The sequence below is a fragment of the Pogoniulus pusillus genome, chromosome 4 (assembly GCF_015220805.1).
Source record: "Pogoniulus pusillus isolate bPogPus1 chromosome 4, bPogPus1.pri, whole genome shotgun sequence".
In the NCBI taxonomy this organism is placed as follows: domain Eukaryota; kingdom Metazoa; phylum Chordata; class Aves; order Piciformes; family Lybiidae; genus Pogoniulus; species Pogoniulus pusillus.
Genome location: NC_087267.1, coordinates 4063529 through 4089142, shown reverse-complemented (window position 1 = coordinate 4089142; position 25614 = coordinate 4063529). Strand labels below are relative to the sequence as shown.

The following is a 25614-nucleotide window of genomic DNA, read 5'->3' as shown; positions in this document are numbered from 1 at the left end:
CATGGTTCCCCATTTTTGTTTCTGTGCTACAAACACAGACTGATTGATCTTTGTGCTGTTGATCACAACGATCTCAGACAGATGATAGTTCAGTCAGTTCTCACTACACTGCATGCTTTTCTAGCCTGCACAGCATTGATTTGTCTATGAAGATGTTACAAAAGACAGTGTTGAAAGCCTGAGTGAAGTCATAATAAACAACATCCACTGCTTTCATCCACCAAACCAGTCATCTGGTCATAGAAGCTTAAGGTTGGTCAGCTGTGGCTTCTCCATGCTGAGTACTCTCTTACTTTTTTGTTTTCAGTATGTTTGGAAAGACTTTTCAGGATTTGTTCTGTCACCTTCCTAGGGATCAAGCCAACCTGTAGTTCTTTTTTCTTTCCTTTCTTGAAGCTAGGAGTGTTATTTGCTTTACTCCATCTCTTAAACATCAATTTAAAATATCTTCTCTGGAGCTGCATGCAAAGGACCTCTAGCAAGGCAGCAAAAGTCTCATACTTTACTCTTAGGCCTCATCTATTTTCACTGTATCTCTTTATTTGGGGGAAAAAAGGTAAAATCAAGAACAATCTAGATTTTTTTTCTATCATACTAGGCTCATAATAGAATGTTCTCATATTGGAATTGACTGCATTGATAAAATGAATTGACAATATCAGCATATCTAACAGCTTATGATGAACACTTACCTTTTGCAGCTACTTTATTTGATATTCTGTGCTTCCATTCTGTAAAGCTACTCTCCTCTAACACTACTGCAGTTTTTGATTTGTATCTCTTGTTTCTTGGTGCTATTTTTTCATTGAGTGCATTTAAATGTAGAGTATGTTCTTCTATACTTTAAACATTTCTGCAGAGCACAAAAGCCACCCTTCCTGAGTTCCTCTTGTATGCTTTACTGATAATGATACCATCAAACCCTGGTGGTATCAGCCTCATAAGGATCAATCAGAGCTTGTCCCTGAATTCATAGAATCATAGAATCAACCAGGTTGGAAGAGACCTCCAAGATCATCCAGCCCTATCCAATTAACTAGACCATGGCACTAAGTGCCTCAGCCAGGCTTTGCTTGAACACCTCCAGGGATGGTGACTCCACCACCTCCCTGGGCAGCCCATTCCAATGCCAATCACTCTCTCTGCCAACAACTTCCTCCTAACATCCAGCCTATACCTCCCCCAGCACAGCTTGAGACTGTGTCCCCTTGTTCTGTTGCTGGCCTCCTGGGAGAAGAGACCAACCCCTACGTGGCTACAACCTCCCTTCAGATGCTTGTGCTCAGATGTTGCTCAGATGGTTAAGTACACAAATGTCAATGTGGAATATTATATTCAAATGCCTATAAGCACATAAAAATCCATTCACAGCAATGAAAAGTAATTCATTAGTTCTTCTTCTAACCAACTGCATTTGATTTGTACTTTTGCTTGACTTTGTCCAACCTCAGTACAGATTTATTTACAACTGCACTCATTCAAGAGCAGTTTTTTTCTATCTAGATGTCAAATTTTGCCTAATTTAGTTGGAGAGCATCTTTATTTTAACAAAATGGCATTAAGAACTGAATTGCTCTTTTTTTCATATGTCAGTGCAACGAGGATTTTGTCAATAAAGCCTTCTATTTAGGGGATAAAAAGAGCAGAAAAAATAGTTGTGGAAAATACAGTTCTGAACTGATCTAAGATTTTCAGGATTTCAAAATGCAGATAAAGATTTTAGCTATGGTTTTGAATCCTTTACTTGAGAAATATGTGACTAAAAATAATGTGTATAAGAATATATTTATTGTCAGTAAATGTTTCCTGTTAAAGAATCATTGCCTTGTAATTCACTTATAAATTGTCATTTGTTCATAAAATTCATTATTATTTGGTAGCTCAGTAGTTCACAGGAATGAGTTTTAGCTCCATGAAGTGTATTGTCCATTTAGATGTTTCTTGTACAATTTTCCCCTAACGCTTTGGACTGACAAATCGTGCAAGTAAGGAAGAATCTCACCTTATGTTATTTGTAAGTAAATCATAGCTGAAGCTAGACATGGCATTTATGTATCTAGGCTGCTCTGTTATGGGAATATACTGTCCCAGGCAACACTGTGTGGTGGGTGAAGTGCTGCCTTTCCTTTATGCCCTCGCCACTGTGACCATCTTTCTTTGTATATCATGAACTTGTGGAGAAAAACTTGTGCTGATATTTTATTTTGCTGTGCCAAAACTGAATGGCAGTGTTCATGAGCTGGATAGGTCTCAAATAAGAGCATAGGCAGTAATAAAGAGCATCCACAAGATTAATTCTTAACTAGCTTTTCCAGCCCTCTCCTCAGGTGAGTCCAGAGGGGCAGATGACCACGGTAAGTAATGTTAATATCCACTTCATATATAGAAAACAAACAAACAAACAAAACAACAACCTGTCAGATCCAAGTATTTCCATGCATAGTTCCCAGTTTTGTAATTCAGAGTTAGTTCATACATATGTATGTAAATGTATGTGAATATATGAGAAAATCCTAATCATATGTCCTACTCTAACATTTTAGAGATGCTGCAGCTGTGCAGCATCAATGTAATGAGATTATTATTAATGGGTCAGATTAAAATTTATGTCACATCAGTTAGTACCAAGAGCTATTTAAAAAAAAGAAGGAGATTTCATAATTAATTTGATTCAGAGTAGCCTTGTGTCTGTGATGCTGTGTTCAGCACCCCTGAAGCTCGAGTAGCTAAGGCAGTCTGATTTTTGAGTGTAGAGTTGAAAGTTACATGAGTGTATCCTTTAAAATTCTTAAGAAATATCTAAACCTATTTTTCTTAAAAGGATATTTGTGACAAGAAGAAGAAGGCTCTCTACCCTGCAACTTGTGTGTGTTGGCAAAGGATGTTAGGACCATACACATCACAGGGTCTATTGTCCTATTAGCTGAATAATGCCAGTGGGAATCTTAAAATTAGTCATGTTATAGGCTAATGAACTTCTGAAATAGCAAGTCAAGAAATGTAGAGAGCCATAAACCACAGACATAAAGTAGCTGTCGTTTAGCCACAGTGCATGGATACTTTGATGTGGTGGTTATGATCAACGCACAGGTAGTGTTATTTACTAGGGATTGTTACTGCTTTTAAAAAGCACCTGGTTTCCTAGCAAGCCCAGATGACACAAAAGTTGCTGACGTGAGTGGTGTGGAGCCCTGTGAGCAATGTAGTGGGAAACACTATCTTTTTGGGCATGATACAGATGCTGCACTGGTAGTGAGTTCCAGTGAATCCTGTCACGTCTCCAGAGGAATGTGCTTGCTTAAGACCTCTTTAGGTCTATAAACAATAATAGAAAATAAGCTTGGAAAAGGTCTTAAGAAGTTACTGGAATTGTACTTCTGCTCCCAGATAAGACCTGCTGCACCTAACTAATTTGTGATTGATGCTATCTAATCTCAGGACTTTCTAGCATTTCATCTCCCTAGGCAAACGTTTGCAACACTGAACTCTTTGAATTCAGAAAGCTTAATGTTACTCTGAGCCTCTCGTTCTAGAATCTTGTGCCATGCGTGGGAGCATGCACCCTAGCCCCTGTCGGTGTTGCTCAAAAGATCCTAAATCCTGTCCCAGCCTACCCTGCACTGTTTTCTCAGTTCCTGGGCACACAGGAGGACAAAACCGCTTTCCTATGGCATCTGTTCTGCTCAGTTGAGTCAAGGGCAGACCTTAAGAACTTTCCCTGTGTTGAAGGGAAAGACCCTGAGTGAAATCTATCTGGGCGCAAAAGGAGCTTATGTGGAAAAAAACCTGTGATGTTCATCTTTATATGCAGAAGAAGAAAGATGCTTGCAAAGGGGCTCTCATCTGGTTCTTCACTTGATACTAGAGTGTGGAGAATGGGCATAGTGTTTGTTTCTTGGGAAGCAAGCAGAGGTCAGGCATGCACTGATCCAGACCCCATCCCTCTTTTTACGAGGTGTGCTCCAGAGGTGCTTTAGGGCATGGAGCAAAGGAGCTGTCTCATTCTTCTTCTCCCTTCAGCATTGCCTTTGCACTTGGTCCCAGTTCTGCAGAGAGTCAGACAGGAATCAAAAGGAACAGTGGCTGGGAGAGGCAAGGAAGATCAAGAGAAGAAGTTTTCAGCCTCTTGGCAGTGATAAGCTCAGAGTCACAAAAATCAACACTATGTCCCTGAGCAATTTAAACCTATCAGTCTTATCTGTCAGCAGTGAACATAGAGAAAAGTTAGTTCCCTTGCTCCTTATAAAAGGGTTTTGTATAAAAAGGGAATTATTTCCCATCTGCTCACCTTTCTGTAGGCTACATGATTCCTCAGTCTTTCTACATAGGGAATGGTGCAAACTCTGATTATTCCTGTTTCTTCCCACTTGAAGTTAACTTTTCCTGAAGCATCACTCTCAAATGTAAGCCAGACTTTACCACATCATGCTGAGCAGACAGAGTATGTTAAGATCACACAATGATCCTTCTAATCCTTCCAGTGGCAGAGCCTCTTTTTCTCCTAACGCTGTGCTCTGAGCACCCACTGATGTCATTCTGCTTGTGTTAGAAATGTGGCATCACTCTCCAGTTAAAGCAGGGATTTTGCATAGCGCTGTTGGCAGTGTGAACAGCTCTGTGATCACGAGAGGAGTAGAGCTGAGGTGGGGAGAAAAACAAAATGGATGCAGCAGGGGCTCAGCCTTTCCACTTCATCATACTCTTCCCACACAAGCCTGCAGTTTTGTACCAACCACTTTAAAAATGTTTTGAGGTCATTATTGTCATGTTAATTCCGTTTCACGTGTGAACTCAGATTCTTGTCTGTGTACATAAGTGATTAATTAACCAAAAAAAAAATCCAGTTTATGTGAACCTTTACCAAGAACTGAGCCTGTATTTCACCTGAATGGTGAAATGAATGACTACTTGCATAGTTCCAGGAGATCCTCTTTTGATTTTAAGATGTATGCTGGAGTCCAGGTGGATAAACAATATCATTTGCATATCTTCCATTCCATTCCAGTTGTCACTTAATGTGATCCTGTTCTGCACTGTACTGACTGATGAGTGGAGAATCAACCTGCTGGAAAAGGAAACAGATTAACTTTAAGCATCGATGCCCTAACATCAAGATATACACTCAGAGTCAATGTCTTCCATTTCACATTCTGGATAAGTAAATAAATGGTACAGAGAGTAATTCACTCATATCCTAAATGATTCTTATAGAGAAAGTATTCCTAGGTGGCAAACCAAGATTAGCTGTTTAATCAAACTATTCTGCAAGTATGGTCTTCAAAAGTCTGAAATGCCAACAAGAGAACCTTGAGGTTACAACCAGGTCTTCCTACATATGTAAGTAAATCAGCTTGGTTCAAAGTGTTATGGAGTGATAGATGATAGCTTTCTGTTTTGTGATGGAGTGTATGAACACGTTGGCAGAGCTTTCACAGCATATGGTCAAATCAAAAACAATCCCTGCTGTCACAGTTGAAGTCTGCCTGTTGAGTACTTGGACAGTCAAAATCTGCTCAGATGCCTATGTATAAGATTGAATTGGATATATTTTCTTCTATGGAATTCCTTGCAAGCAGCTTATGTACTTAAGTACAGGAAAATATTACAGTGCATAAAGATAGGGGCAGCTGTACCAAGCATACTCAGAGACTGCTCACTGGGAAGGACAGAAAGTTTATCATTGTGATTATACGCCTTTGAAAAGCCTTCTGATTGAAGCTGGTTGTCCATGGTTTGAATGTAAATCCTGCTAAGTTAGGACTCAATTCAAAGTCCACTGATGACAGAAATAAGCCTTTTTTTTTTTTTGTTTTTCACTTCAGTGGGCTTTTTTCATTCATTTTCCACAGGCTCCTCAACTCTGCCTGGCATTTGTATGAAGTTGCTAGTTGCATATATCAGAACACAGTAATTTTTAAACCATGGAGAAGAGAAGTTTTGTTAGTAGAACCTTTAGAAGACCTTCTTATAGTCTTTCTGGAGAGGGTTATTTTTAGGCCTGTTCCAGTGTCTCACCACCCTCACTGCAAAGAATCCTTTCTTAACATCTAGTTTGAATCTCCCCTCTTCCAGTTTAAACCCATTACCCCTTGCCCTGTCATTACAAGACCTTGTAAATAGTCCCTCCCCAGCCTTCCTGTAGGCCCCCTTCAGACACTGGAAGGCCACTAGAAGGTCTCCTTGAAGCCTTCTCTTCTCCAGGATGAAGATCCCCAACTCTTGTAGCCTGTCCTCATAGCAGAGCTGCTGCAGCCCTCTGAGCATCTTTGTGGCCCTCCTGTGGACTAGCTCCAACAGTTCAATGACCTTCTTGTGTTGGTGGCTCCAAAACTGTCTGGGCTGCCTGTGCACACTGCCAGCTCATGTTGAGCTTTTCATCAACCCAGACTCCCAGGTCCTTTTCCTCAAGGCTGCTCTCACCCATTCACCACCCAGCCTGTATCTGTGCTTTGGATTGCGCCGACCCAGGTGCAGGACTTTACACTTGGCCTTGTTCAGTTTCATCCAGTTGGCCTGGGCCCACCTCTCTAGCCTGTCCAGGTCCCTGTGGATGGCATCCCTGCCCTCTAGCAAGTTGACTGTGCCACACAGCTTGGTGTCATCTGCAGACTTGCTGAGGGTGCACTCGATTCCTCTGTCCATGTCACTGACAAAGATGGTAAACAACACAGGTCCCAGAACTGACCTTGAGGAACACCACTTGGCACTGGTCTTCAGGTGGACATTGTGCCCTTGATCACCAATCTCTCTGTGTGACCATCCAGCCAATTCCTTACCCAGCAGTGCTCCACACATCCAGTCTGTGTTCTTCCAGTTTGGTGACCAGGATGTCATGTGGAACAGACTCAAATGCCTTGCTCAGGTCCAGGTAGATGATGTCAGTTGTCCTTCCCCTGTCCACTGTTGCTGTGACTTCATCATGAAAAGCCACTAAATGTGTCAGGCATGATTTGCCCTTGGTGAAGCCATTGCTGGTTACCACCAATCACCTCTGCTTTGTTTTCTATTTGCCTTTTGTTGTATTTTTCTTTTGGAGCTTCTGGAACCATTGAAATAGGAATGAACTTATACCATGACACAAAAAAACCAATGAAAAAATATAGTCAGTGTTAAAGTTTCAGAGAAACTCTTGACAATATGAACTCTACCTCATCTCAATGGCCCAGAAACCAAAACAGAAATAAAATGAGATTTCAAAGTATTTTTTAATATCCTGATTAAGAAATAAAATTCAAGTGTTTTGAGATCTCTTGCATGAAATTCCAGTACTTATTGGAAGCTGTGATACTGGGAGGCTAGGAATACTCAGTGTCCTGGTTGGTGACTTGGTGTTTAAATGGAAAATGTGCAAAAGCAAGTGTGTCAGAACTGTGTCAACTCCATATCCCCAGAGCTCATTCTGACTTGCTGATAGAGAAAGCACAGTGATGGATAATTCTGCCTTGCTATGTTTTATTGGCAAAGAAACATTTTTGCCAGCACAGAAACAGTTGCACTTGTTAACATATACAAAAATATCCATAAGATGGTGCTGTATCTTAAACCTGACTGGAGAAATTTGCTTTGAAAACTAAAAAACACATGGCAATTGTAGCTTAGAGCTCTTGTTATAAACTGAATGTTGGGAACAATTACTTTGGCAGGCATATTGCAAATGTTAGTTTCCAGACACTCCCAATATGTTAATTTACATGTATTAAAATATTAGTCAACAGCATCTTTGTTCAAGCCTGAAAATTATTAAACTAGCTAAAAGGTAGTTTCAGATTTGCATGGAATATGAGTTGTTAGGAGCTTGCTTTCACAACTGAGTTTTGCAACCTTCCTCCACATCTCATGGCTGGAGTTGTGCATAGCCAGGGTGGTATGGTGGTGGTACTGTGGCTTCCAGCCCAAACCAGCTAAATTGCCAAACAGGAGGAGAGAAAAGACCATCAAAGAGGAAAAAGGTTGTCCCCTCTGATGCTCTGATGAGGTCCCTGCAGTTCCATGTGTGTTTCAGATCAAAGGCCATAATGCCCCAAAGACTTTGTCACACTGGGTATTCTGCCTGCAGCAATCATTCAGCTTTGCTTGTATGTTTCCTCCCTGCTCATTTCTCTGAAGGGGTGAGGTGACAAGAGCAGCTGATCATCTGATAAATCTCTGGCTCTCAATATTTCAGTTACGTATTTACTTCTGGAGTTATTTATACATGGCTTGAGTCTATCTTCTGGAAAAAAAGAATCAGGGAAGACACAATATATGAACTACCTAATACAGAAAGAAAACAAGAAAGAGAAGATGGATTTGGTGCAGCACCATGTTGTAGGCAAAAAGGCAAAAAATCTAGGTAAATAAATTGTCCATGACTGAAAGAGAGGGAGAACGCTTAGTGTTGGCATTGCACCCGAGCTGTGTTATGAAGAGGAAATTAATAGAGGAATAACTCGATCTAGAAATAACTTGCAAAAATATATGAACATTAATTGAACTGGAAAAGAAGGTTCTTGCAGCCAACATACCACTTCAGCTGTTAAGCAAAGAGTAAATTATCATTCTTAGTGGTACAGGATCATATGATAACACCTCTCTGCATGTAATTTGATCCCTGAGACTTCAACTGGTATCAAGGAGGAACTGATAATCAAGGGGGAAAAGAGGGAATGATATGATACTTCAATGGAGCTTATATAAATCAGAGTCTAAAACTATGCCTATATAAAGCAAATATATTGTATGCCAGATTATTCATGAAATGCTACAGAATCACAGAATGAACCAGGTTGGAAGAGACCTCCAAGATCATCCAGTCCAACCTAGCACCCAGCCCTGTCCAGTCAACCAGACCATAGCACTAAGTGCCTCATCCAGTCTTTTCTTGAACACCCCCAGGGACGGTGATTAGTTTCAAGAGGCTGTGTATAAATTTATGGGTAGAACTTTACATTATGTAACAGTTGCTGACTGTCATGGAAGGCCAGTAAACTGACAATGTATTTTGTTTTGCTTTAATCCTGTGAATTCTTCTTAAACACACTTTGGAATTCTTCTTTCTTCCTATAGTGCCATCTTTCAAGCAGCATTCTGATTGCTCTCTGGTGTAATGATGCAAGACCTGATTTTAGAGACAGCTAACTCTGCTGATATGCTGTGTTATTATAATGCCACCTGATACCTCATTCATTTGATACATTAGGTGGTGTACTACATCAACAAAGCAAAGTGCTCACATTATTTCTACAAAGATGAAATGTGCCAAGCATGAATTCAGGGTAAAAGCTGTATGCATGCAGCAGTACCAAAATGCCCTGTGGGCTTTGTCTTTTCCACTATATGAAACTTCTTAGATAATTCAAAACCAAGAAGGACTATTAAAAAGAAGAGGAACTCATGAACTCATCCATATGATCTTGATGTGCAGAATTCTTGGTTTGCCTTTTATATATATAGCCCATCATTAAAATAAAATTCAAAAAAAGAAAAGGAAGAAAGTAAACTGTTTCTGGAATGTACTTATCTTATTGCATTTCTGATGTACCTTTTCTATCTCTGCAAGTAAAACTCTGCAATGGAGAATTGCTCTCTGTGGCTTAAGCATAGGCCTTCTCCCTTTTTTTCAGCTTAAGCTACCATCACACTCTATCACAATGCTTTCTCTGCAAGGTCATCTGTGGTCTCCTATGTGACAGCAGTGGGTCAGATTCCTGAAAATGTTTTCCAAGAGGCACTCCTTCCAGATGGATGGAAAATCACTGTCATCTCCAAGGGGCACTCTGGCCAGAGGACTTCTGGGTACTACGACAGGGTGAGCAGCCCTGAGTCTTCTCTCCTTTCCCTCGTACCTTCATACCTGAGTATTTGTGGTGTGTTTGTCAGGCACTGTGGCTGGATAATGAGGATGATGAGGCAATTAAGCTTTCAGGTACTGAAGGGAACAACAAATATGGATGCAGCTTTGAGCTAAACTTCTTCCACTCTGATTTAAGCCCTTCCTGCTGAGTTGACTGCTGGTCTGCTTGTTCCTGTGACCTTAGCAGCCAGGGCTTGCTGAGACTGAGGAAGTTGCTCCTGTTGCAAACTATTAGCAGAGCAAAGGAATCTCCATTTCCAAAGTTATTTGTTTGTTTTGTTTTTTGCTTTTGTATCTATTGCCACGTGAGATCTTCAGGCCCAGAGCACAGTGTTGTAAAGAATAATCCCATCTCAAAGTGACTAGACCTACAGTTGCAGTTTCATATCGACAGTCTTTCCTGATTGTTCAGAATGGGGACCTTGTTTTCTGACAAGATGTACATTGGTGTTTCCATGCAGAATTGTCCCATCTCTGTTTGAAGTGATGAAGACTATTATGAGTTCACAAGGAACAGCCAAAAAACATCCAGGCTACCCAATACTGTGACAATGGAGAGCAAATGTCGGTGCTGAATCAGTTGTGGAAAACATGCTTAAGATTACAACAGTGATTTTCATAGTATGTGTGTAATGACATGTAAGCCTTTGCTGACACAAGGGCTACATCTTACTCCTGAGTCAAAATATTCCAGCACAGGATTTGCAGAGCACTTGATGGGCAGATTTTGTGCAATGATTGGGGTAAAGAACTTGAATGTATCTTTAGCAGATTCAGTGTAGTGGAGTTTTCATCAGGTGCAGTGTGGGCCTGGGAGTCTAGAGCAGGACTCTCCTGAGACAAAGGCTACAAGAGTCCAAGGGAATCACTCCTCAGCAGAGCAAAACCTGGTTTATGCTGAAGTGTAAAAATGTCATTGTTCCATCTCTTCTACCTCTTTCAATGTCATAGATCCTAAGTGTTAAAGCATTGCTAGTGCTGAGAGACTCGGGTGTTTAGTGTGCATAAAGGAACTGCTGAGCACAACACAGAGCCAGAATGGGCACTGGAAGCTGATCTTGGTATGTTTCTGTACATTTCACCTGACACCCCAGCTGAGAAGTAATTTGAGTGGACTTTATCCATGTAAGGGAAAAATACAATGAAAAGCAGATTTACTGAATAGCCACTTAGAGAACACACTTGAGCAAAACTTATTGTGCTCATTCATCAGCTTATTCATTAGAGTTCACGTGCTGTTGTCAGCAGGCTTGGCTTTGTTCCTCAATGACATTATTTTCCTCTGCTTAACAGCAATTTTTCAATCACTGCATCAATCATTACAGTGCAAAGTATTTTATATACTATTAGAGGAGAAGTAAACTTACCTTGTGCTAGGAGTTGCATCAGAGAGTAATAAATGCACTTGATGTTCATTGGGCTTTACAAAGAGAGGCACTCGAGAGAGCAGATTGTCTAGAATGAAACTACCATCTGGGAATTTTATCTGAAGGCTGATTACAACAGAGGTTTAAAGGAACACTTTAAAAAAAAAAAAAATTATTTGAAGGAATAGATCTATATTCAGTAGGCTGCAGACGAGGCAGCAGTGTGCCCAGGTGGCCAAGAGAGCCAATGGCAACCTGGCCTGGATCAGGAATAGTGTGGCCAGTATGACAAGGGAGGTTATTCTCTCCCTGTACTCAGCACTGGTCAGGCCACACCTTGAGTGCTGTGTCCAGTTCTGGACTCCTCAATTCAAGAGAGATGTTGAGGTGTTGGAACATGTCCAGAGAAGGGCGACAAAGCTGGTGAGGGGCCTGGAGCACAAACCCTATGAGGAGAGGCTGAGGGAGCTGGGGGTGTTTAGCCTGGAGTAGAGGAGGCTCAGGGGTGACCTCGTTGCTGTCTACAACTACCTGAAGGGAGGCTGTAGCCAGGTGGGGGGTGGCCTCTTCTCCCAGGCAACCAGCAACAGAACAAGGGGGGACAGTCTCAAGCTGTGCCAGGGGAAGTACAGACTGGATGCTAGGAGGAAGTTGTTGCCAGAGAGAGTGATTGGCATTGGAATGGGCTGCCCAGGGAGGTGGTGGACTCACCATCCCTGGAGGTGTTCAAGAAAAGCCTGGATGAGGCACTTAGTGCCATGATCTAGTTGACTGACTAGGGCTGGTTGATAGGTTGCACTGGATGATCTTGGAGGTCTCTTCCAACCTGGTTGATTCTATGATTCTATATAGCTCATTCAAAATGTCCAACTGAATTCCAGTAAATTCTGGTAAGAGTGCAAGTGTAAATCCTTGCATTTCTGATCTTGGAGATCTCTTCCAACCTGGTTGATTCTATGATTCAACAAGATCTAAACAGCTTTTGTAAAATACTCCACAGCATATCAGATAAATATTTGCATGTAAAGAAGAAGGACCTGTGTTATTTGAAGATTTTTTTTTCTTTTGTGATGATAGCTAAAGATCTGCTTCGTGCATTTTCAGGGGTTTGGTTTGTTTCTTGAAAAGTTTCCATGCAAATTCAGTTCTGAAAGAAAACAGCCATAATCTTCCCTGGAAGCTTGAAGATTCTTGGTTCAGGAATAAGACAGGCCCAAAGAGTCAAGCAGTTATGCGATGTGCTATTGCTAAGAAGACAAGGTTTGTCACAAATGTTGTTTTTTTCACTAGGAGATGTTAAGAGAAAAATGTGAGTCACAGCCAAGTTCGCCCAGTTTCTTGGCAGTAGTTCTTTAAACGACCCAAACTACATGTGGTTCATTCTTTTCTTCCTCTGTTCTCCAAGGAAATAAATGTGCTTTGCTTTGATGGGATTATTGTTTAAGGTTACGTTGGGTTTTTTTTCCATTTTCATTACATAATCTGCTGTTTACTTTAACAGAAGGTAATTTTGAAGCTATTTTCTCTGCAGTTGAAGCAACAGAGTGAAGTTTGCAGCTGACCTTACTGCCTATGGGAATGCACATCACGTTTTCATACACCTGAAAACTCTTGAGTTCTCTGTAACCATTTAAGAACTAAATTATTTTGTCCCTGAGGTATAAACAAATCTTGGTACTCATCCTGGATTTTCCAGCTGGTTTGGGCCTGTGCTGTGGAATATCTTTAAAACAAATATGTCTGCTGTGAAACTGAATGGCATTCTGAGGGAAATCAGTGGTCTTCTCTAGTTGCTCAGGTTGTTGGAGGGATGGACAAGTGTGCTTTATGATGCTGACTTGACTGCTTTGTGCACAGGCAGGTCACTGTAGCCTGGAAGAGATGTTTGTGAAGATGTGTTTAAGGGAGGCCAGCTGCCACTTGCCAGGGTGGAGTGGGGTCTTCCAGGCCAAAGCCAGTTGGAGATACTGCCTGGGAGAGTTTAGTGACACTAAAAACTGAAAGAGCATGCCTTAGCTACAAGCTCAGTAGGCCATATGAGTATGTTCCTCTAACCATGGCTGCACAGAAAACTCTTCAAAATGCTTTCACCTTCCTGCTATGACAGTCCTGCCTCATCTGAGATCAGAGGCAGCTTGCTGGTCCTTACACTGGAGAGAATACACCAAACAACCCAGCAACTTACCAACACGGATGTGACCAAGTATTTTGAAGAACAGCTAGAGCTGTGCCATCTGCATGGCATTACTATGCATGTCTCTGTCAGTGGCTCACCTACTGCTAGCATAATTGTGTTGCTTTGGATTCCAAGTACATCAATAGGCCTCATTAGGGATAGGAGACAGGTCACAAAAAATGTCAAAGACAGATTACATAGCAAGGTGCCCACAGAGCTGGCTTAAAGAAAATCTTTAACACAGATTTTTTTGGTGCTAGTATTATCACCTGGGAAGTAGATAAGACTGACATGAAGTATCTATAGTAAAAGCACTGTCAAGATTGGTTGCTTCCCACCGTCCCTGGGGGTCTTCAAGAAAAGACTGGATGAGGCACTTAGTGCCATGGTCTAGTTGATTGGATAGGGCTGGGTGCTAGGTTGGACTGGATGATCCTGGAGGTCTCTTCGAACCTGCTTGATTCTATGATTCTATGATTTAGAAACAGGCACAGTGTACAAATGTATTTAAAAAGGGATTTTTCATTCAGTAATGTCCATATCTGTGTAAATTCTTTTCTTAAAACAGTACTGATTATCCTCATTCTTTACCTCTGAGCTCTTTACTTCTGTACAGCTTTTTTTTTTTTAAGAGATGCATTATTCTGTCAATTCAGAGCTGTATTATTATACTTTTGTTATTGCTTTCCCACCTGCTCCTTTTAAATTCTAGCAATTTGTTTGCTTCTTAACTGCTCTCACAGACAGATCAGAGATTTGTATTGCACTGTCCACAATGATTCCCAAGTCCATTTCCTGAATGGTTACACTTAATTTAAAACCAAGTAGCATGGCTGCATGGTTCAAATTGCTCTTTCCATTGCTCATTAAGCTACATTTGTCAACTTTTAAGAAAAGCTTAATCCTTTTTACTGTTAATTAGGTTGCATGAACATAAGAATGAAGGAAAAAGTATATGCTTGTATCATTTTAGGAAAGAAAGCCTTGAATACTCAATTTGAAAAGCATCCCCTACCAAATTAGATTGAAGCCCTGCTACTTACTGTGTGAAAGCCAATTACCTTTGTTCCCCAGCCTTTAGAAAGTCTTTGATTGCCAAAAAAGAAAAAGGGATTTTTCAGGTTAACTTCAAGAGACTATTTGTACAGGCCTTCTGACACAAGAGAAAGGACTGATGAAGAATGACACATTCAATGTAATCCCTGTACCAAGTACAGATATTCCTAAGGTAATACGTGCAATTGGAGTCATATTCCCTAATGACTGTCTCTAGTTCCCCAAGATCAAGCTCCTTTCAAATTCCTGTTGCTTTTTCTTGATTAACATTTCAAATTCTGCTCTCCCTCACCATTAAAATTCCTGCCCAAGGCAACTTAGTTGCTCAAGCTAATGCTTTATCTGTTCACATCAGCATGACCAATAGGGTGCTCCAAAATTCATCTCTATCACCAGTCTCTCTAGTCACATAGCTCCTAAATTACTATTTTTTCTCTTACTGTATGAAAGTGAATCTTCTCTTTGAAGCCCTACATGGTTTTCATCCCAAAAGTTATCCCAGTTATCTCTTTTGACTTTTCTACTTCTCACACTTTCCAAAACACTGCAGCTGGATAAAACACAAACAAACCAGAACTGGACCTGCAGGACCTTTGCTTGTAATATAATCATGTTAAAAAAAAAAAAAACAGAAGGTGAAAATGCAGTGCTGCCAAGGATAACAATTGACTTGTCAACTTTTTATTAGTATACCCATGGGAAGAAAAAGGAAAAAAAAAAGTAGCTTAATTTTTAGAGTAAGAGTGGTAGAGAATGATTGCTTAAGTCTCGCTATATTTGTATATGTACAAATCTCTTTCTTTGACCTGCACGGTATTTTTGATAGGTTATCTACACACTCTTAACTTGTAGAAAGTAATTTAGCTCACTTTTCACCCTAGTTGTATAACTTTTCAAGTACAAGAACATGAATGTAGGAGGAAGGCAAAATTTCATTATTAGTAGCAGTGCTTGGACATACCTGTCAACATTATCAGTTAAATACTAGCTGTAGCCTGTGGAGGGAAGTCTAGGGCCTTAACTGCTGCTGTTTTGGAGCTGGTGAAACGTCTTTTGGAGTATCTGTGACCAGTCAAACCCCTTCATCTTCATAACAGTTTTCAACTGCCCTGAGTAAGTGTGGTGGAACGTCCAAATTACACCTAGAATATGTATCTATCATATGCCCTAAACACCTGCCTGAATACTTTGGCCCCTTCTTCCCGCTTCTTCTTTCCGTGTGGAAGAATCATAGAATCAACCAGGTTGGAAGAGACCTCCAAGAGCATCCAGTCCAACCTAGCACCCAGCCCTAGCCAGTCAACTAGACCATGGCACTAAGTGCCTCAGCCAGGCTTTTCCTGAACACCTCCAGGGATGGTGACTCCACCACCTCCCTGGGCAGCCCATTCCAATGCCAATCACTCTCTCTGGCAACAACTTCCTCCTAGCATCCAGCCTGTACTTCCCCTGGCACAGCTTGAGACTGTGTCCCCTTGTTCTGTTGCTGGTTGCCTGGGAGAAGAGGCCACCCCCCACCTGGCTACAGCCTCCCTTCAGGTAGTTGTAGACAGCAATGAGGTCACCCCTGAGCCTCCTCTTCCCCAGACTAAACACCCCTAGCTCCCTCAGCCTCTCCTCATAGGGTTTGTGTTCCAGGCCCCTCACCAGCTTTGTTGCCCTTCTCTGGGCATGCTCCAGTGTCTGAACATCTCTCTTGAATTGAGGGACCCAGAACTGGACACATGTACCAATCTTAAACTAAGCTGGCTCTGCGTGCCTCTTCCAAGTTAGTAGATAATCTGCTGTATTGCCTCAATAAAGTGCACTACTTGCAGCTAACTCACAGTGAGTCGTCTCCTGAGTGCCGCAGTCCTGCCTCTGCACCTAAAAAGAAAGCACATACAGAGAATGTAATTGCTAAAAGAGTAAATAAAAAAACCTAGACTGCGTTTTTGTTCATATAATTTCTGTGCTTATTGTCTTGAGAAGCAAATCCAAATGGTAAAATTTCATTAGAAAAGGCAGATAAAGTGACTTATCAGAGTCTGTATATCCTGTCTAACTTTGACATCTAGACTGTCATTTTGTTCTGTACAGTTAACCATTTTTTATTTCACAGACATACAAAGTGATGGTGACAGATACAACTACTACTTGACAATCTGTCCCAGATATTAATTTCCTCCTGCTCAAAAAAAAAAATCATCTCAATATCCTCAGGACTTGCTCTTGCTAATATTTATAGTGGTTGGTTCACAGAAATTCATGCCAATCAGAGTCCTTAAAACAGTTTAATACAGAGGACATTTCATGAAAGCTGGTCCTCAAAACTGCCTCTTTATAACCCTCACCCAGGTGGCTTTCTTTAACAAATAGCATTGAGAGAATAACATACAATAACTGCTGGACATGGAGTGAAGAGTCACTGTGAGACCAGTTTGTGGAAAAACAACTAAGAAAAATTAAGAAGTGGCCAGAAGTGGACAATGGAAGGGTGTTGTACAAAACAGGAATCTGAAATAGAGAATTGTATTTTCTAGAATTGTCATTGTCAAGAACTATTTTATTTCAGGAACCCGAGATACTTCTCAAACCTTGATTTTCCACAGCAGGAATTTCTCTACCCCAGAATATTTTACATATGTGATAGTTTCTATGTTTGTCACACCATATGCATGCAGTTCCACTATGGCTTTTAGTTAGCTAAGCAGTCAGAGACAATTTTAACACAGGATTGCTGTGTGAAAAAAAACCCCACCAGATAGGGTTATTATTAAGCAATTATGGGCCTGGATGGCTCAGTCAATTATCATGATCACAAGCCTTTTCATCCTATTGTATGCAAGCCACCCTACCTCAAGCTGTGATCTTATCAGAGCTCATAAGCAAAGCAGAGAGGAGTTGGTGAGGCAGTGAGATGGGTTTACACTGGAAATAAGACAGAAAAAATAACACAAAGTGAATTGGTAATTCAGAAGGTAGCATCTCATACACTCAGCATTGCCAGTTAACAGAATTTTATCCTGAAGCTTGTGGTAGTGGCATTTTTATTGACGTCTGCTTTTCTGGGCTAATAAAGAAAAACAGATGTTAATAGATAGAAAAAGGCAAGTTGAAAGAATCACATCTGTAGGTATTAGATAGAAAACAACTAATTCCTACAGTACTCTTTTAAATATTTTAACAGTCATAGAATCATAGAATCAACCAGGTTGGAAGAGACCTCCAAGTCTTCACTGCTGACTCAAGAGAAAAAAATGAAGGGCTCTGCAGCATTACCCTTGTGGTGAGGCACAGAGGCACAATGCTCACCATCAGTTTGCTGTTTGAATGTCTGACCTTAGACTCCGCTCTTCTGCCAGGAGTGAAACACCTGACCATCCCATGCTCCAGGAGGACCTAGGGCAACAGTCTTCCCGTGATAAGTCAAAGGCTGTATTTTGTTTCAGCATCAAGCCAGAGTAACACTTCCTTGCCATAGGAAAAGCTGTCCCTGCCGCTGTTTCACATGCTTGTCTCTTCTTATCCTCACATCATTAGTTCCCTTGTACTAAGTCAATCTCCTGTCAGCTGTACAACAAAGGACTAAAGTGGGTTAAAACACACTACAGAAAAAAAACCAAAACCAAACCATAATAAACCCCTGATAAGTTACTTTTAACACAATTTAATGGTCCCAGAAAGTATATCAATTTTGTAAACCATCCTCTCAGTCTTCTTAAGCAAGAATAATGATAACAACAAAAGCTATGTATAAAAGAACTGCAATGAAAAAGATGACACACCAAAACCTCAGTGACTGAATCTGTCTCTGAACATTCAGGAGTGCCCCATCATCTAACTGGGTCTGACATGTGGGATTAGAGGCTAGAAAAGAGGCTGCTGTACATAAATGTATGGGCTCTAGCCCACGCCAAGAGGCAGTGTGAGTGGTGTGTCTGGTTTTCCTGTGCCAGATCTGATGGACCTGCTGAGAAATGCTTTGCTCCCAGACAAAGTGCTGGAAGCATTCTATCAATTTTATTGAATTGATTCTAAAGGTCTTTGAGTCATATTTTCTTTTCTGTGCTTCAAGGCAATTCATTCTATGGTTAATTGTGGGCATAGCTGAATAGTTTACATTTGAACTACAATAATAGTAGGCCAAAGGTTTGTTAAAGAATAATGTAGCTACTAGAAATTGAAGGTGCCTCATTGCAAATACTGGAGGCACAAAAGTCCTCAGGCAAAAGATTTGATGAACCAGACAAATCTTTTGTCACACAACAATCTACAGCATTCTTTGATGTAGTAGAGAAAGATACTTTAGATGTCTGAATAAATGTAAGATAAAAAGTCCTCACTTTTTGGCTTTTCTTTTCTGGATTAAAAAACTGAAGTGCTAGAATAAGACCGTAAAGTTTTATGGTTGGCATGTGGCAGATTCACACTGCCAAACACTCTGAAGTGTTCCTCATAGCTTCAGCAGAAAAGAAAAAGCCAAGTCTGAGTTGGAGGTGCGGGATGCACAAGATTATTGCAGACAGGGACAGAAGCATACTGGGAAAGGCTAACTTTTATAAAGATATTTTGTCTTTCTCCAGTGCAATCTGAAGTACTTTAGGTCTTCTCCAACTTCTGGACAAACTAACCCTATAAGGAAAAAATATGTTAAGTGTAGACATTAACTTTGCAAAGACCATCAATGACTGAGGATGTTTTTAACCTGCAAGCATTTATTGCAGCTCCTTTTTCTGGGAATATTTGCTTCCCAGGCTTTTCTGTTGAAGAGATGGGATCACACAGGCATTTTCTTTGGAGCCACTCTGGAGGGAATATAAGTTAACTTGCCTGATTTCTCCTGAACTGGACAATGAACAATTCACCTCTTGCTGTATACCAAAGCTGGAAAATCCATGAGCTCCAGTTGATGCATCCATGCAGGTCTGTGGCTCCAGCTGGCTTTGCAGAGGGAGGTCACCTCTGGGCTTTAAAGTACAGACTACAAATTCACCCTAGGTTGTTAACAAAGCAGATTTAAACCCTGATTTTGTTAATCAGAGGTTCTTGTCTTGGTTCAAACAATGCATTGAGATATGTCATCATTTAACTATTAACGTTTTCATCCTTTGGGTCTGTCTTTTAAATTCCTCTGCTTCATAGATACAATTACTTTTCAAATATGTAATTGGTTTTGAATCTCCTTCTGAATGACAAGGAAGACTGAATTCTTCTTAGACCATCAATCATATTAAAGTTAGCTTTTCTTAAAACCATTAAGACTCATATGGAAAATATGTTATTGATGTGACTGACCTTGCTTACTGCACCTTGGTTTTAATTCAGACTCTACAATGAATTAAAGCATTTATCTAATAAGATCACATCCAAGACTAACAGAATTGTAAATACGGTGTTGAATTATCTAAATTATTTAAAGCTACACTTTGTTACAAAGCATTATTCTGCTTGGATTTTATGCCAGTCTGGGAATATTTGCTTCCCAGGCTTTTCTGTAGAACAGATGGGATCACACAAGCATTCTCCTTGGAGCCGCTTTGGAGGGGATATAAGTTAATTCGTCTGATTCCTCCTGAACTGGACAATGAAGAATTCACCTCTTGCTGTACCAAAGATAGAAAATCCATCTTGAGTGTACTGACCTGTACTTGAGTGTACTGACCTGTAGGTAGCACCTCTTCATACGTAGAGTCTACCTGGTTTTAATGCATGATTTCCTTTAAGTAGCCTTACGGCAAACGGGAACTTTAAAATTCTTCAAGAGCAAAACAAAACATACGTAGTCAACATAAAAAGATAATAAGCTTCACTTTTCTTTTTGGCGTGTGCTAGTATCGATGTCGAAAGCCACTTCAGTGAGGACTTGGGTTTCGCTGGAGCAGGCGAAGGGCTTGCGTTCGCGGCGCTGCGCAGCAGAACAGCGCCATCTAGCCGCCTGCCCGGCAGCGGGTCCCCATGCAGTGGTGCGACCTCAGCGTGGGCTGTAGCTCCTCACAAATTCATTGTGACCTGGTTTTATGGAGGGTTGGTCTTAAACAGCTGTTTTATCAGCAGTAACCTTGTTTCAGATTAATTTTCTCTTGCACCTTTTCTCAGTATCACAGTATCACCAAGGTTGGAAGAGACCTCATAGATCATCAAGTCCAACCCTTTACCACAGAGCTCAAGGCTAGACCATGGCACCAAGTGCCACGTCCAACCCTGCCTTGAACAGCTCCAGGGACTGCGACTCCACCACCTTCCCGGGCAGCCCGTTCCAGTGCCCAATGACTCTCTCAGTGAAGAACTTTCTCCTCACCTCAAGCCTAAATCTCCCCTGGTGCAGCCTGAGGCTGTGTCCTCTTGTTCTGGTGCTGGCCACCTGAGAGAAGAGAGCAACCTCCCCCTGGCCACAACCACCCCTCAGGTAGTTGTAGACAGCAATAAGGTCTGCCCTGAGCCTCCTCTTCTCCAGGCTAACCAATCCCAGGTCCCTCAGCCTCTCCTCGTAGGGCTGTGCTCAAGGCCTCTCCCAAGCCTCGTCGCCCTTCTCTGGACACACTCAAGCATCTCAATGTCCCTCCTAAACTAGGGGGCCCAGAACTGAACACAGTACTCAAGGTGTGGTCTAACCAGTGCAGAGTACAGGGGCAGAATGACCTCCCTGCTCCTGCTGGCCACACCATTCCTGATGCAGGCCAGGATGCCACTGGCTCTCTTGGCCACCTGGGCACACTGCTGGCTCATGTTCAGGTGGGTATCAATCAGCACCCCCAGATCCCTTTCTGTCTGGCTGCTCTCCAGCCACTCTGACCCCAGCCTGTATCTCTGCATGGGGTTGTTGTGGCCAAAGTGCAGCACCCTGCACTTGGAGCTTTTGTTAAACATTGTGACCGGGAAAGTCATAGATCTGAAAAACTGTTCACAGAGTTTTAAATGCATCATCGCAAACCTGCCAACCTGGTAAAACAGAATAGATTTGTACCTATGAGTTTATACAAAACCTCTTCTTTCTCCCCCTAACCTTACTGGGTGAATTGCATTTGTGTAGTTATCAGAGACCAGTCCCACACGAACCAATGTATTAACCCAGTGCAGAAATTCAGGATCAATTCAGGTAAACCTTAAAAGTAAAGCAGTTCCCCTGCCACGTGTTGTAACTGCTTTTCAGTTTCTCTTGCTTATTCTATCTTATTCCTTTAGTTGGTAGATTTAATAAAGTCACCCAGTATTGAATTTCATTAATACTATAACAAACCTTTCCTGAGTAATTTTCATAGAGTATTGAGTCTAAATTGGCAACTCTAAAAGTGTCTTCTACAGGTATCTGTGAAACACCTCAAAATCTGGAATCATTCATGCTGACACATGAGTGCAGACATTTTCAGAAGGTTTAGTACATCATAACAAGACTTCATGTATAATTTGTGATGAGGAAGATATCCTGTGATTAAGTGACATAGCTACATTCTTCCTTAGATAAAGATGTATATGGTAGGAAATAGTCCTTGCATACTGTAAAATCATATTCAGACTGTGACCACATTATGCAGATTAAAATGAAACCTGTAATCCACAAACTGATTCCTGCTTGCCTTTGACTTAAGTTCAGAGAGTCTACTGGGATCATCAAATTCAGCTATGAAAGTATTAGGACTCAGATCTTGAAGCATATATATTAGTTCCAACACCATGCTGCTAAGGAGCCCGAAGCTCTGTTCTGACTTGCTTATCCCAACAAATAGAGAATATTAATGGTAGCCTCTCAAGTATGACATAAAACCCAGGAGATTTTACACTGGAAGCAGCCAGTGCTGAACACTGGGAGAAAACCTAAAGATGCCTCAGAAAAGGAAAAAAAAAAAAAGGCAAGTGCATGGTGGAGGCTGGAAATTGGGAGCTATGAATTAACTTGACACTGAATAAGAAGTTCAGGTGGAATAGACAGAGGCTAGGAGGAATTCAAGATGTATGATCTGTATCTAGGAAGCAGCAAAAGCAGAATCCATGGAATGACAGAGAGGAAAGTGACACTGCAGTAGCCACATGCCAGGAAGGTGCCCTTGAAATAAGTGTTTTGATAGGTGTAACTGGACAAGAAGATGCATGTCAAAATCAGTGAAAATTTTATTACAACAATGAAATATTGAGATCATAAGAATCTGGCAAAATGTTTAGCTGCACGACAGTAATAAAGATTGTAATTGAGAAAACATCCTGGAATTTCTGAGCTCTTGACATAAGGCCTGGCTGTGCTGTGGGCTTGACTGACATGCAAGATGGAGGAGGTTTCCATGGTGATGGCCAAAGGTGGAGGAGACATAGACAGGACCGACTACTACATTAGCAAAGTAAAGGGCAGACAAATTGGATGAGAATTGAATGCTTACAAGAAGTCATTGAGGCTCACAGATTTAAAGTCACATAGAGGTTGAACAGAAAATGTTGATAAGCTCAGGAGAGGCAGCCACACCGAGATGTGGGAGATGGAGAATCCCTTAGGGAGGAAGTTGGATCAGAGCAGCACTTCCCAAGAACCAAGGCAACTATGAGGCCCCCATGGCAGCCAGGAATAATGCAATTAAAGCTGTGAGCTGAGTTAAAGCAATGAGCACAGAGGAGTCAAATGAGCAGTAGAAAGTCCTATAATCACCCAAGGTGATTTTATCAGAGTTTTAAAGGAGTTATGAAACAATATTGAGACTGTGGTAATCTTCTGAAGTTCAGCAGGGGGTGCAGACCAGTTCTTAATTAAATCAGGGAGAACTTTAATGGGCCAGCTGAGAAGCTATGGTATTCCTTCAAATGAACGGGAAGATGCGATTGGAAGGTCCCCAGCTATCAACTAATAGTTGGCAGGCAGGTAGAGCAGAGAATTTAACCGTGGGAAGGAGAAGGCCCTGGAAGTGCAGCATCTAAGCAAGTGAAACCATTCTGAAATTTCTGCTCAAGTGGAAATGCTAAGGCAGAAAGAATAGAAAGCATTTTGAAAGCAATTTTCACTTAGACTCCAGAAAGACTGGAACAGTCTCCATGTGTACTTGAAGCCCTTCTCTCGAGGCCTCAGATACACAAGCAAATAGAATTGCAGCCATGCACTCTGTACAGGACTGCTGGGTGGGTAAATATCCTTGGTTTTCTTGGCCAAATAGCTTTGTGGACTGTTGAAGTGCAAGTTTTCTAGGAGTACTTTTTTTGTGCATTTCTCCAGAAGGTGAGATCTTCTTTTAGTGTAAGTGGAAAAGGTAAAAAGAAATAAAATCCGCCTTAAACTCTGTAAACTCCATGTGACAACTAAGGAGCTGTATTTTTTTTGTGCATGACAAGGAAACAGTAAAAATAGTAGTAGCAATGCTAAAGTGTGGGTAGGTTATTTGTGCATATATATTTATCCAGCTATGTATAATACATGAACGTTGAGGTTATGCAGTTCTATGTTTATAGGAGAACAATACATGAGCTAACATCCATCAAGCAGCGCATAATTAAACATAGAGCATTTGGCTCTAGTGCCTAGATTTTTTATTGCTCATTATGAGGTGAGGAATCTATTCTTCTCAGCAAGAACTCTCATTCCACTCAAGAAAACAACAGTGGTACTGATAAGTCACATATATTAATGGAAACTGCTGGTCTGGATTCTCCATTCATAAACTACCTCTGTAGCACCGTCGCTTTAACTCACTGGTATTTGTTCTGTGACCTCAAAGTACGTTTTCTTAGCAACAGTAGTTCATGTTAGCATTCTAAGTCATAATAACATACATATGTTATATTCTTAATTCTGTTTTGCATTTAGAAAGTTCATTTATTTTTCTTTGAGTGTCTTATACTCTATTAAAAAAATGGAACTTCAGATAGACAATAATTTCTCGTGAAGATTTAGTAGTAGAAAGGTTACCTTTCTTTTTGGTGTTGTGATGGGCTAAGCTGAATCAAAAAGCAGGAGATGTGGTGGAAAATCTGAGCCTTAGAAGCTGTGTGTGTACTGTAAGGCTGTAGTGTGATAGCTATGTCTAGTCTGGCCTCTTGCAGACTGTACATCATGACAAATCTGATCCTCATCATTCTTCTGTACACCTTGATTTTCTCAGGAAGGAAAGAGAACCGTCAGGTAGGGCTCTCCAGCAGTGCTCTCAGTCTTAGCATCTAGGAGCTTGTGTAACAGAGGCCTGTATGGGTGTACAGCTCACAATGGAGACATGTCCAGCAAGAGCTTACACTGGCTAGTAACCTGTCAATATGACTTCATTTTACAAACCTGTGGCCTTAGGTCTAATGAGGTAATATCTCTTGTTCTGCTCTGTAAAAACTAGTGGTCTCTTGGTCAGACTATTTCTGTGCTATTCTTTATTGCTTCATTTCCTTGCTGCCCTATTATTTATAGTCATGATTTTACTAGGTATTGCAAGTTCAGACTGCAATCTTTAAGGAGCACATAGGTGATATTAGAAAAAAAATATTAAAAATTTCACGAGTAGCTATGTTCTGTACTCACCCAGTGCCCTGGCATGGGCTTGCTTCATGGAAATGCTGTCTCTTCAAATAGAGATTAAGTTTAAGGTTTGCTACTTGCAAGGACAGAGCTGTACAACCCTTCCTCGATTTAGCCTGAAAGAATGCATGTGCCTTTGATTCCAGATATGCAGACTTAAAGATGAGGGATGATCTAAGAAATTGGAAAGACAGGCAGATGTGGTTTCATTTCCTGGCTGTGCCACCGACTTGCTATGTACCCCAAGATAAGTTGCTAAGCTCCTTGTTCGTTATTTCATGCTCTGTAAAATTGGGATAATAATGCTTCCTTTCCTTTTGTGTGCTTATTCTTGTCTAATAAAATATTATGGTTTCTTTGTTAATGTACCTGGTGTTGCATTTTGTATATTAAATAAACAAGGACATGAATACAGAACTCTAAGACTTCATATAACTACACATATTCAGGACTTGGTCATAAATGTAAATTGGCCTTGAATATGAGTACTTGCACAGTCAGTCTGCCTGTTCAGCTAGTTGCATGTATATTCAAGTCTGGGTACTGATATACAGTTTTTTTCCAACTGGACTTGATAAATAATATAGCAGTTTTCAAGACCTAGTGGTTCAATCAGAAACAAGCTAGCTTTTTCTTTACTTAACATTCATTGCTAAGTAACAAGGAAGGTTTACTTCACCATTTACCTCTGTGACTTAGTTTGTTTGCCTGAAATGTTATATTTGGT

General features: G+C 40.9%; 1 long non-coding RNA gene across 2 annotated transcripts in view; it reads right to left on the bottom strand.

Annotated features, from left to right (window-relative positions):
* Positions 1-4721: 4721 nt before the first annotated feature.
* Positions 4722-25614, bottom strand: part of LOC135174653 (uncharacterized) — a 46252-nt gene continuing 25359 nt past the window's right edge. For both annotated transcript variants that reach the window (XR_010302048.1, XR_010302047.1), the window contains 3 exons: positions 17269-17341; positions 16258-16297; positions 4722-5065 (listed from right to left, as the gene is read on the bottom strand). This is a non-coding gene — a long non-coding RNA (uncharacterized LOC135174653). The remainder of the gene's footprint in view (positions 5066-16257; positions 16298-17268; positions 17342-25614) is intronic.